The sequence below is a fragment of the Pinus tabuliformis genome, chromosome 3_1, assembly GCF_031772625.1.
Source record: "Pinus tabuliformis cultivar Carrire ecotype Pingquan chromosome 3_1, CPIR1, whole genome shotgun sequence".
NCBI lineage: Eukaryota > Viridiplantae > Streptophyta > Pinopsida > Pinales > Pinaceae > Pinus > Pinus tabuliformis.
The window spans coordinates 657946697-657957732 of NC_142301.1; the positions used below are offsets into that span (position 1 = coordinate 657946697).

Consider the following 11036-nt stretch of genomic DNA (forward strand, 5'->3'; position numbering starts at 1 on the left):
TAAATATTAAATATTAATTAAAAAATAAATAAAATTTAATATCTCCACTATTATAAATTAAAAAGTGAAATTTCTCTCAAAAATATTATACTTCTAATTTTTAATTAAATTGATAAATTAAAAAAATATTATATCATATAAAATAGCTTATATAATATCAATAAATCATAGCTTATATAATATTGATAAATCATGATAGCTTATATAATATTAATAAATCATAGCTTATATAATATTGATATAATATGGATAAATCATGATATTTTCTTATGGAAAAAGACTTATTTGCACATTGAAATTCCTTTGATAAAATTCTTTTTGAAAAAAACTTATTTACGGATTAAAATTTCTTGATAAAAAATAAATAAATATTTATAATTGAGATTTATATTTAAATATATGTTAAAATAAAATTATAATTTACTAACATGTGCGTAGGCTAATCATATAATCATATAAGGTTAAAGCCATGATCTGTTTACATAATTTGAACTCTCAATCAAGTTGTTAACAACCGCATTCAAATTCATATTCTATCCTAATATACAGAAATCAACCTGACAATTCCAGTCCATCTCGGCGTTTCCTTTTCCGGGCTTCAGAGTTATTTTTAATATGACCCAAAGCACGTAAAAAAAGTGGCCAAAATGTAAAATTATGTCATCATGACATCTGGTAGGTTTTACTCCGACGCCAGATTCCAATTGTTCTTCATCTAACGACTTGAGAAGTTATCTTCGCATTTGGGAAATGTTGCAGCTGTCATCAGTCCACTCCATTTCTTCAAGTTCACTCGAATCCACCCTGCCGGCCAACAAATCCTCATGTTTCATGCCCTCTTTCACCTCTACTACTACCTCACTCATGCTCGGTCTACAAGAGCGTCCCGCCTGAACACATCTCATCGCTACTTTCGCAACACAAGTCATGGATTTCATGTCGTAACTGTCGCCCAGCCTCTCGTCTATGATTTCCGTTACTGTGCCACCATTTTCATCTATTTCTGCTAGATACGGTGTTGCCTGTAAATATGCAATAATTATTGTTAGTGTTTACCTGACCAGCCACTACAGTACATTCTCTTGTCGAAGCCGTTAAATATTCTAATTTTGGTGATTGATGATACGAATCCTTACCCAGTGAATGATGGGTGCTCTACCCGATATGATATCCAGCAAAACCACTCCGAAACTATAAACATCACTCTTTTCCGTCAACATTTGACTGTTGTAGTACCTGTGAAAGCGTCCCCTTAGAAACTGATATAATCAAGTACGGTGGAAAAAAAAACGAATTCACTGTCCTCTTAATATTTAATTGAAAACTGGCCGCAAACAAAAATTTAAAGAAAGCTTCTGAAGCACGGTGGAAAATTTGGCAGTACTCGAATTGAATTTGTTAAACATAAAGAATATTGCAAAAAGAGGAAGTTATGTACTCTGGATCGAGGTATCCGAATGTTCCTTTCACTGCAGTGGTAACATGAGTAGCCTCCCCGTCATTTGTTATCCTTGAAAGACCGAAATCGGCTACTTTTCCATTCAAATTGCCGTCTAAAAGGATGTTGGCGGTCTTTATATCCCTGTGAATTATCCTTGGGCTACAACCTACGTGTAGGTATTCCAGGCCTTGAGTAAAAACCACCGGTGGATAGCGTGAGATATGTGGTTACGCATTATTTGTCCTCTAAGGACTACTTAATAACCGGCGTTCATATCATAAAAATGTCCTGAGCATGAAAGTGTTTAAGAGAAATGGTTACCTTGCGCTGCATCTAAAGCTATTTTGAGTCTCGTTCTCCAATTTAGTTTCGAATGTCCTGCAGTAGGAACTGGTAAAGAAAATAACAGTACGTGTTAGTTACCTGGCGTATTCTATCGACTCAATCAATCAAGCATTGTTGGGTATTTTTACATGGGAAAAATATCAAAACCAAGATTCAAACTAAACACAAGAGACAATGCTCTGTTCTTTGACTCCAGGATCTTTTATGCACAAGGAGACTTAAAAAATTTTTACTGAGGAACAGATTATTTCACCATAAAATATTTCTATTCATTAAAACAAAAAAAAACATTCACTCTGTCTCCATATGAGAATTTACACTACTGGAAAAATTAACATTTACTGCTGTAAAATCTCCATTTACATTCACTGGTGTAAAACTCTTTTTACAGGCTCCTGTAAAACAAAACAAATTACATTTGCATCCAAAACAAATGGGCTCATGGATATTACTAAACATTCAGCACATAAAACATTTTCATTTCACCTTGCTTTTTCACCATTTCATTACAAAAGTCAAAACAGAACATTACTAAGTATATTTTGAGCACTGCTGTGCATACATCTCTGGTTCTCTCTCTCGCTGCTGCGAACACCATTTGTTCTATTCCTCCCGTGTGCAACAACCACAATAAAAAGTCAACACACAAACATATTACATACGATTTTTGTATTTTTAATACATTCCGTAAAAAAACATAGACATCTATTAAAACGTGCCCATACCTATGTTTAAATGCACCATACCTTTTTCATAAAAAAGACTTACGTGCTCTATATAAGAAACTTCAATATCCTACCTACCACTATGACATTTCTTTAAAACGTATGGTCAACCAAAACTTAGATTTACTTCACGCAATATTTAAGTTGATGCAGGAGTGGCGGTCAAACTCAAAGATTTAATCCACGCAAGCCTTTTAATGCACCTCGTATGCAGCTTTGATTGATCGACGGTGGAGAGCGATGGAGTAAATCCGACAGTGGAAGAAGATATCGGAAGACACTTTGTTGCAGAGCTTTACCACCCGAGAAAATTACGTTGGCTTACGTCAGTGGTGAACCACGTGTCAGCTCCATATTTTATCGGAGCTCCTTGCCAGAATATTCCGCCGTCGGCAAATCGCTCCGAGAAAATTCCGGTGAACGGTTTCTGGCTTGGTGAACAGTTGCGTTGAAATTACAATTTTAACACTCCCCTTTAATTTCAACAGCTGGGCATTCGGTCATACCCAGACACTTTCTCAAAAATTCAAAGCTTTTTTGATCCAATGGCTTTGTCAAGATGTATGCTACCTGTTCTTGAGTCCTGCAATGTTCTAGGACAATTTCTCCATTGTTCACCAATTCTCTGATGTAGTGAAACCTTGTATCAATGTGTTTCGTTCTCTTATGAAACACTGAATTCTTTGACAACGCAATAGCTGAGCTATTGTCACAAAAGATCACTGTCGCTTTTGCCTGCTCTTGGCTTAAGCTTCTCAACATTCTTCTCATCCAAACTGTTTGACATGCTGCTGCTGTAGCTGCCACATATTCAGCCTCTGCTGTAGACTATGCTACAATGGACTGCTTCTTAGAAGCCCATGAAATGGCTCCTGAACCCATATTAAAAACATAACCGGAAGTGCTCTTCCGATCATCTACACTTCCAGCCCAATCACTGTCAGTGTATCCAACCAAATCTGAATGTTTTGAGGCATGATATAAAATTCCAAACATTTTGGTACCTTTGACATACCTCAAAATTCTCTTCGCTGCTTGCCAGTGTGCCTCCTTTGGCCTCTCCATGAACCTGGAAATTAAACTAACAGCATACATTAAATCAGGCCTAGTTGCTGTTAAATACATAAGGCTGCCCACAATGCTTTTGTACAGGCTAGGATCAAAATCCTTGCTGCTGTCCTCTCTGCTGAGTTTTAATCCCATTACTATGGGAGTGATCGCTGCCTTGCATTCTTCCATCTTAAATCTGCTCAAAATTTGATTTACATATCTTGCTTGAGATATAAAAATTCATTTTTCATTTTGATCTACTTCTATGCCTAAGAAGTATCTCAACAGACCCATGTCAGTCATTTCAAATTCATCCTTCATGACTGATTTAAAATTCTCAATAAGATAAATATCATTTCCAGTGAAAATAACATCATCTACATACAAGACAACAATTAAAATTTTACCATCCTTTTCCTTGATGTAGACTGTGGGCTCTCCTTCACACTTGTCGAATTCATTATCCAATAGATATGAATCTATCCTGCTGTACCATGCTCTTGGCGCTTGCTTCAGCCCATAAAGAGCTTTCTTCAATTTGCACACTTTGTGCTCTTCACCTTTCTTCTCATATCCGAGAGGCTGTTCCACATAGACCTCTTCCATTAACACTCCATTTAGGAATGCTGATTTCACATCCATTTGGTAGACTTTCCATTTGTTTTGAGCTGTTATGGACAGCACTGCTCTCACGGTTTCCATTCCTCCAACCGGTGCGAAAGTCTCCTCATAATCTCTCCCATACTGCTGTTTGTAGCCTTTAACAACCAGCCTTGCTTTATGCCTTTCTATCTTGCCTTCAGCATTGCTCTTGGTCTTATAGACCCATTTCACACCAATGACTTCTTTGCCTTTTGGTAACTCAACCAAATCCCATGTTTTGTTTCTCTCTATGGCATTCATCTCTTCATCCATAGCTTCTATCCATTTCCTATCTTTAATTGCATCTTCGAAATGAATAGGATCATCAACATGACAATACAAGGCAAACAAAGAATTCATTCCTTCATCATAAATGTCACTTAGATTTCTAAATTTCTTACCTCTTTCACTTGGTGTGCAAGTGCTTGAAGATTCACTTGAATTTCCTCTTTGTGGTGTGCTTGGAGAAGCACTCTCATTGATCCTCAATGGTGTCCCTTGCTGTCCTTGTGTTGGCGCTGCTGTTTGGGGATGCATTTCAGCCACCTCCTCTTCATCTTCATCATGAGACAAACAGTTTTTAGCATTCACTGTTTTCTCTATGCTTCCATCCCAAGCTTCCTCTTCAATGAATTGAACATCCCTGCTGACAAAGAACTTCTTGGTAGATGGAATGTACAGCCTGTAGGCTTTGGATTCATCATTGTATCCAATAAAGATGCATTTCTCCCCTTTGTTGTCCAACTTCCTCCTTAGCTGATCTGGTATGTGTGCATAAGCCACACATCCAAAAACTCTCATGTGGGTGACACCTTGCTTTCTCCCACTCCATGCCTCTTCTGGCACTTTGTTCATGACTGCTTTTGTAGGACCCCTGTTCAATATATAAACTGCACAATGTACAGCTTCAGCCCAATACTCATTTGACAAATGCTTTGCCTTCAACATGCTCCTTGCCATCTCCATGATGGTTTTGTTCTTCCTTTCAGCAACTCCATTTTGCTGTGGGGTGTACCGAGTTGTAAACTGTTTATGTATTCCATTTTCTCTACAAAACTTTAGGAATTCATTTGAGATATACTCACCTCCTCTATCAGTTCTCAATACTTTTATGTGCAGCCCACTTTGGTTCTCCACAAGTGCTTTGAAATTTTGGAATTTCTCAAAGACTTCACTTTTGTTCTTGAGGAAATATATCCAAGTCTTTATTGTGAAATCATCAATGAATGTCAAGAAATATAGGCTGCCAGCTAATGATGGAGCTTGCATTGGTCCACACAAATCTGAGTGGATAATCTCTAAGGGTGTCTTTGCCCTTATGCTCTTCCCTGATGGAAAACTTTCTCTGTGTTGTTTTCCCAAAATGTAGCCTTCACATAGGCTGTCCGATTTCTCTATCAATGGTAATCCCTTTACCATTCCTTTCCTACTCAACAAGTTTAGACCTCCAAAATTGAGATGTCCAAATCTCAAGTGCCACAACCAATTTTCATCCTTTGGCACGCTTTGGAAAGCCTCTTGGGTGACTGCTGCCATTTCCTTCTTGTTCTTCAAGTCTGCCCTGATTCGGAGAGGGAACATCCTGTTCCTTGTCATCTTCACTTCAACAATGCATCTTTTGCTGGGTGCTATATCCATGATGGTGCATACATCATTTACAAAGTAAACATTGTAACCCTTTTGGATAAGTTGTCCAACACTCAATAGGTTACATCTCATTCCGGGGACATAGTAGACAGCTGCTATGGTTTTCCTTTCTCCTTGCTTTGTAAATATTTTTACCTCCCCTTTTCCCATAACAGACACTTTACTATCAGTTCCTAGTGTGACCTCTGATTTCAAATTCTGATTTAAGGCTGAAAAGAGGGCTATATTCCCTGTCATATGGTTGCTGCAACCTGAGTCTAAAAGCCATATGTCCTCACTATGTGTTTCAGCCATGTTACAAGCTAACAGGACATTTTCTTGACTGTTGTTTTCTCTTGTAACATTTGCATTTTGTCTGCTGTTCATATCATGCTGTTTCTTTCTACAATCACTAGCATAATGTCCATACTTTTTGCAATAATAGCATTGAACATTAGATTTATCATACCTTTGTCCTTGAGCATGATGTTGTTCTCTTTGTTGGCTGCTGCCTTGGCCTTGGTTTTGATTTGTATTGTTGCCTCTTCCTTGTGCATTTGCTGGGTTGTTCCTTCCACCTCTGTTCTGGCTTCTGCCTCTTCCTCTTTTGTTTCCTCTGCCTTGACCTCTTCCTCTTCCAAAGGACATCTGGGTCTTGAAGGCTTGCTCAAGAGATGAGTTTTCATTCCTACTCAACCTCTACTCATGTGTTATCAGTGATGCATGTAGCTCATCAATTGAATAGTTTGAGAGATCCTTTGTCTCTTCAATGGTGGTGACTATGGCATCAAACCTTGAGGGTAAGACCCTCAATATTTTCTCCACAATCCTTCTGTCTTCAATGGTTTCTCCATGAGTTCTCATTTGTGTGATTACACCAATCACATGAGCGAAGAATGAGTCAATGTTATCTGACTCCTTCATGTTCAAGTTCTCAAAATCCTTTCTCAGCAATTGTAGTTTTGCTGTCTTCACTCTCTCCATGCCTTGATAGGCTGTCTTAAGGGTTTCCCATGCTTCATTGGATGTCTTAGCTGCTGCTAACCTTGGAAATATACTCTGGTCTACTGCTAGATACAACAACACACGGGCTTTTGAATCCTTCTTCCTATTGCTCTTCAGCAGATCCTTCTCTCCCCGAGTTAATGCATTGAACTCAGTTTCATCTGCTGGTTCTTCAAAACCATCTTCAACTATTTCCCATAAGTCTTGGGAAGCAAGCAAGGCTTTCATAGTTATTGACCAGTAGTCATAGTTCTTCCCATTAAACTGTGGGAGCTGGGTATTAAACATACCCATACCAGTGCTTGTGCTAGCCATTCCTTGACTGTGTATTTAAAAACTGACTGTCTCTTCAATAACAAACAAGATAGCTATGAAGAATACCTGAATCCTTCGTTGTCTGAGTCTTTTGTCTGCCAGAGAAGTTTTGCTGCAACAACAACCTTCTCCCTTCAGCTTTTTTAACTTCTTTAAAGAGCCTGAGCCTGCTCTGATACCACTGTTGGGTATTTTTACATGGGAAAAATACCAAAACCAAGATTCAAACTAAACACAGAGACAATGCTCTGTTCTTTGACTCCAGGATCTTTTATGCACAGGGAGACTTAAAAAAAATTTACTGAGGAACAGAGTATTTCACCATAAAATATTTCTATTCATTAAAACAAAAAAAAACATTCACTCTGTCTCCATATGAGAATTTACACTACTGGAAAAATTCCCATTAACATTTACTGCTGTAAAATCTCCATTTACATTCACTGGTGTAAAACTCTTTTCACAGGCTCCTGTAAAACAAAACAAATTACATTTGCATCCAAAACAAATGCGCTCATGGATATTACTAAACATTCAGCACATAAAACATTTTCATTTCACCTTGCTTTTTCACCATTTCATTACAAAAGTCAAAACAGAACATTACTAAATATATTTTGAGCACTGCTGTGCATACATCTCTGGTTCTCTCTCTCGCTGCTGCGAACACCAGTTGTTCTATTCCTCCCGTGTGCAACAACCACAATAAAAAGTCAACACACACATATTACATACGATTTTTGTATTTTCAATACATTCCGTAAAAAAAAATATAAACATCTATTAAAACGTGCCCATACCTATGTTTAAATGCACGATACCTTTTTCATAAAAAAGACTTACGTGCTCTATTTAAGAAACTTCAATATCCTACCTACCACTATGACATTTCTTTAAAACGTATGGTCAACCAAAACTTAGATTCACTTCACTCAATATTTAAGTTGATGCAGGAGTGGCGGTCAAACTCAAAGATTTAATCCACGCAAGCCTTTTAATGCACCTCGTATGCAGCTTTGATTGATCGACGGTGGAGAGCGATGGAGTAAATCCAACGGTGGAAGAAGATATCGGAAGACACTTTGTTGCAGAGCTTTACCACCCGAGAAAATTACGTTGGCTTACGTCAGGGGTGAACCACGCGTCAGCTCCAAATTATATCGGAGCTCCTTGCGAGAATACTCCACCGTCGGCAAATCGCTCCGAGAAAATTCCGGTGAACGGTTTTTGGCTTGGTGAACAGTTGCGTTGAAATTACAAATTTAACAAGCATATCTGTCATCAATATAATTTACCATAAAGGTGATCCCTTAGGGATCCACTCGGCATGTACTCGTAGATAAGCATAACTTCTTTGGATTGGTTACAATAACCCAGTAGAGATACCAAGTTCCTATGATGAATTCTGGAAAGAAGATCAACCTGCATTCATGGAGTAAAATAACATGCATGAATTAAAAATACATATACTACTCATAAGTGCAGCCAAAACTGTATGGTTAAACATCGTTACATAATCCAAATTAAACCGTATTATATGATTAAAGAAATAAAAAAATATATGAGAATCACCTCATTCAGGAACTCTTGAACTCCCTGTTGGGAGAACTTCGAGAGCACTTTTACTGTTATGTTTTCTCCGTGGGGCAATACTCCTAGGAACACCGATCCAAATCCCCCTCATCCGATCTCCCGACTAAAGCTTTGTGTGGCCGCTATCATCTCTTCAAAAGTGAAGGCACGGAACTTTGTCGGATTTGGCACCACAACCATTGGGTAGTCTGGAATACATTCAGGGGAGGCTAAGTTATTAACAGTCAACGCACAAACATCCTTCTAATTTAATTTCATTTACAGCGACGATTACCAGCACGTTTCCTATTATTATAACATATAAAATATTGATAGCATTTCCCAACCTTCGGACACGAAAAATCTGTGTTCCTCTGCCAACACAGTTCTTTCATTGTCAAAACCCTGTTCTTTTCTCCCGAGTGTATTGCGATACATAAAAATAGTCACTATCAGCGCTAAAGCGATGTTGGGAATTCATGTAAAAAGATCTCAATTGAGACATATTTAGCTTCTGGAGCTCTGCAAAATATAATAGCAGTAATACTTTGTGACCAGGGCTCATATCTACATTGAATTGAAGATTATGCTTCGTTATAACCGCTGCCGTTCGCATCACAGCAGGTGGAGGAAGTTCCTTAGTATCATTTGTTGAAATGTGCCCGTTGGAACTCACAAACTGTATTCCCAGTTTAGGAGAATTAAAAACAATAAAATCTAATCTAGATTCCCAGATCCGGTCGAATTTGTCCTCTGGATACCTGTTTTATCAACCATACGAAGCCATTCAACTCAGTCATCACAGGAAAAATATACAAGTGCTCAACTGCACCGCATCAATATTGGTTCTCACAGATCAAGATTCATTTAGTCATGTGGTATAGGTGGTATATACTAGATATACATTTTCCTACCGCCATGGAAATATCTAAATTTATTAAATGGCCGTGAAAAAATGGCTTACAATGAATATCAACACGACTAGCTGGTTAATTATGACACTCAGATTTCCATTAAAAAATATCATTACCACCAAATGGTTAATTATGACGCTTAGGTTTCCATAAGTAAATACATAGAGTCCAAAATATTCACCTGAGACTAGAATTTCCACCAGCATCAAATCTCCATCATTGTGACATCAACATTGTTCCAGGCTTAGCCTGTTGATACATCCCTGGTTGGAGCGTCCTCAATTCGATAGCAAAAATAAAGGGATCATCGTCCTCCGAGGTTCTGATCAAACAAACAAATATTGTTTCATTACGAAGTGGTGTTTCTCTAAAAATGATTGTTACTTTTCCCATAGCTAACATCCCCGGTGTCTCAATAGAGAAAGCAAAGCTCGTTGGTTGTTTGAATCCACTGTAATTTCCAACTGCAAACCATAATCTTAAGAGGCAAGGCACATCAGGGACCACAGGCAACTGATAGCAAGACTTTTCAAGAGGCTTTGGGAACACCCGTAGACTGTGCAAGTAAGAAGAGACATCGCCATCATAGGCTTTGATCTGTGCTGTCTGACCCACGTCTACGTAGTTAGTATTAGTAACCCATCTTATATTGTTTTCCACAGTTTGATTCGTTTTCCCTCCGCAAGGGATACTCAAAAATCCTTCCGGGCCACCAGAAATTAATTAATAAAACAATACCTTGTCAACTACGTCTGATAAATTAATGATCGGTGAGCTTTATAAAACAACAAATATCAAATGACGATTCCTCCGGTTAGAAAGGTTAGTCAGTACATACCTGGCTGAGCATACATAAGAGGCAATAAACTCAAGAGCAATCCGACTGACGTTATCCAACCGCTCCATTTGCCATACTGAATTTTCTCCATAGTTTCACCCATTTTTTCAAAAAAGCGCTTCAGAGATCTAACGGTCGACTGAAAGGAGGATTTGGAAAAAAATGGTTGCCTATATCTCGAGAACTGAAAAGTTTTCTTTACCGGTGCTTCCCTGGTCTTTCCTTCTGTTCCACCTCTCCCTAATATATTTCTTCTGCACTGTCTATGTGACCGTCTCTTGGATAAGGGTCTCTCCAATGGTTGTCCTCTTCTCTGCCCGGGCGGGGGAGGCAAAGAATTTCGATTCGAAAGCACGTGGGCTCCGTTGCAGAAAAAACCTCGACATTTTCTCTTTTCTCTTGGCCACATGGTGTTCCAGTTTGATCGAGGGTCATTATGAGGCTTCTAAATTCATTAATAATTTTTAGTACATATTCTAATATAACTATGAATATCTGGTATTAGCTGGAAAAAATATATAACTATTTAATATAACTCTGTATGTTATTGGATTTTAATTAAA

General features: G+C 38.1%; 1 pseudogene; it reads right to left on the bottom strand.

Annotated features, from left to right (window-relative positions):
* Window positions 1-731: 731 nt before the first annotated feature.
* On the bottom strand, window positions 732-10576 carry LOC149188787 (putative LRR receptor-like serine/threonine-protein kinase At5g48740; annotated as a pseudogene).
* Window positions 10577-11036: the final 460 nt, after the last annotated feature.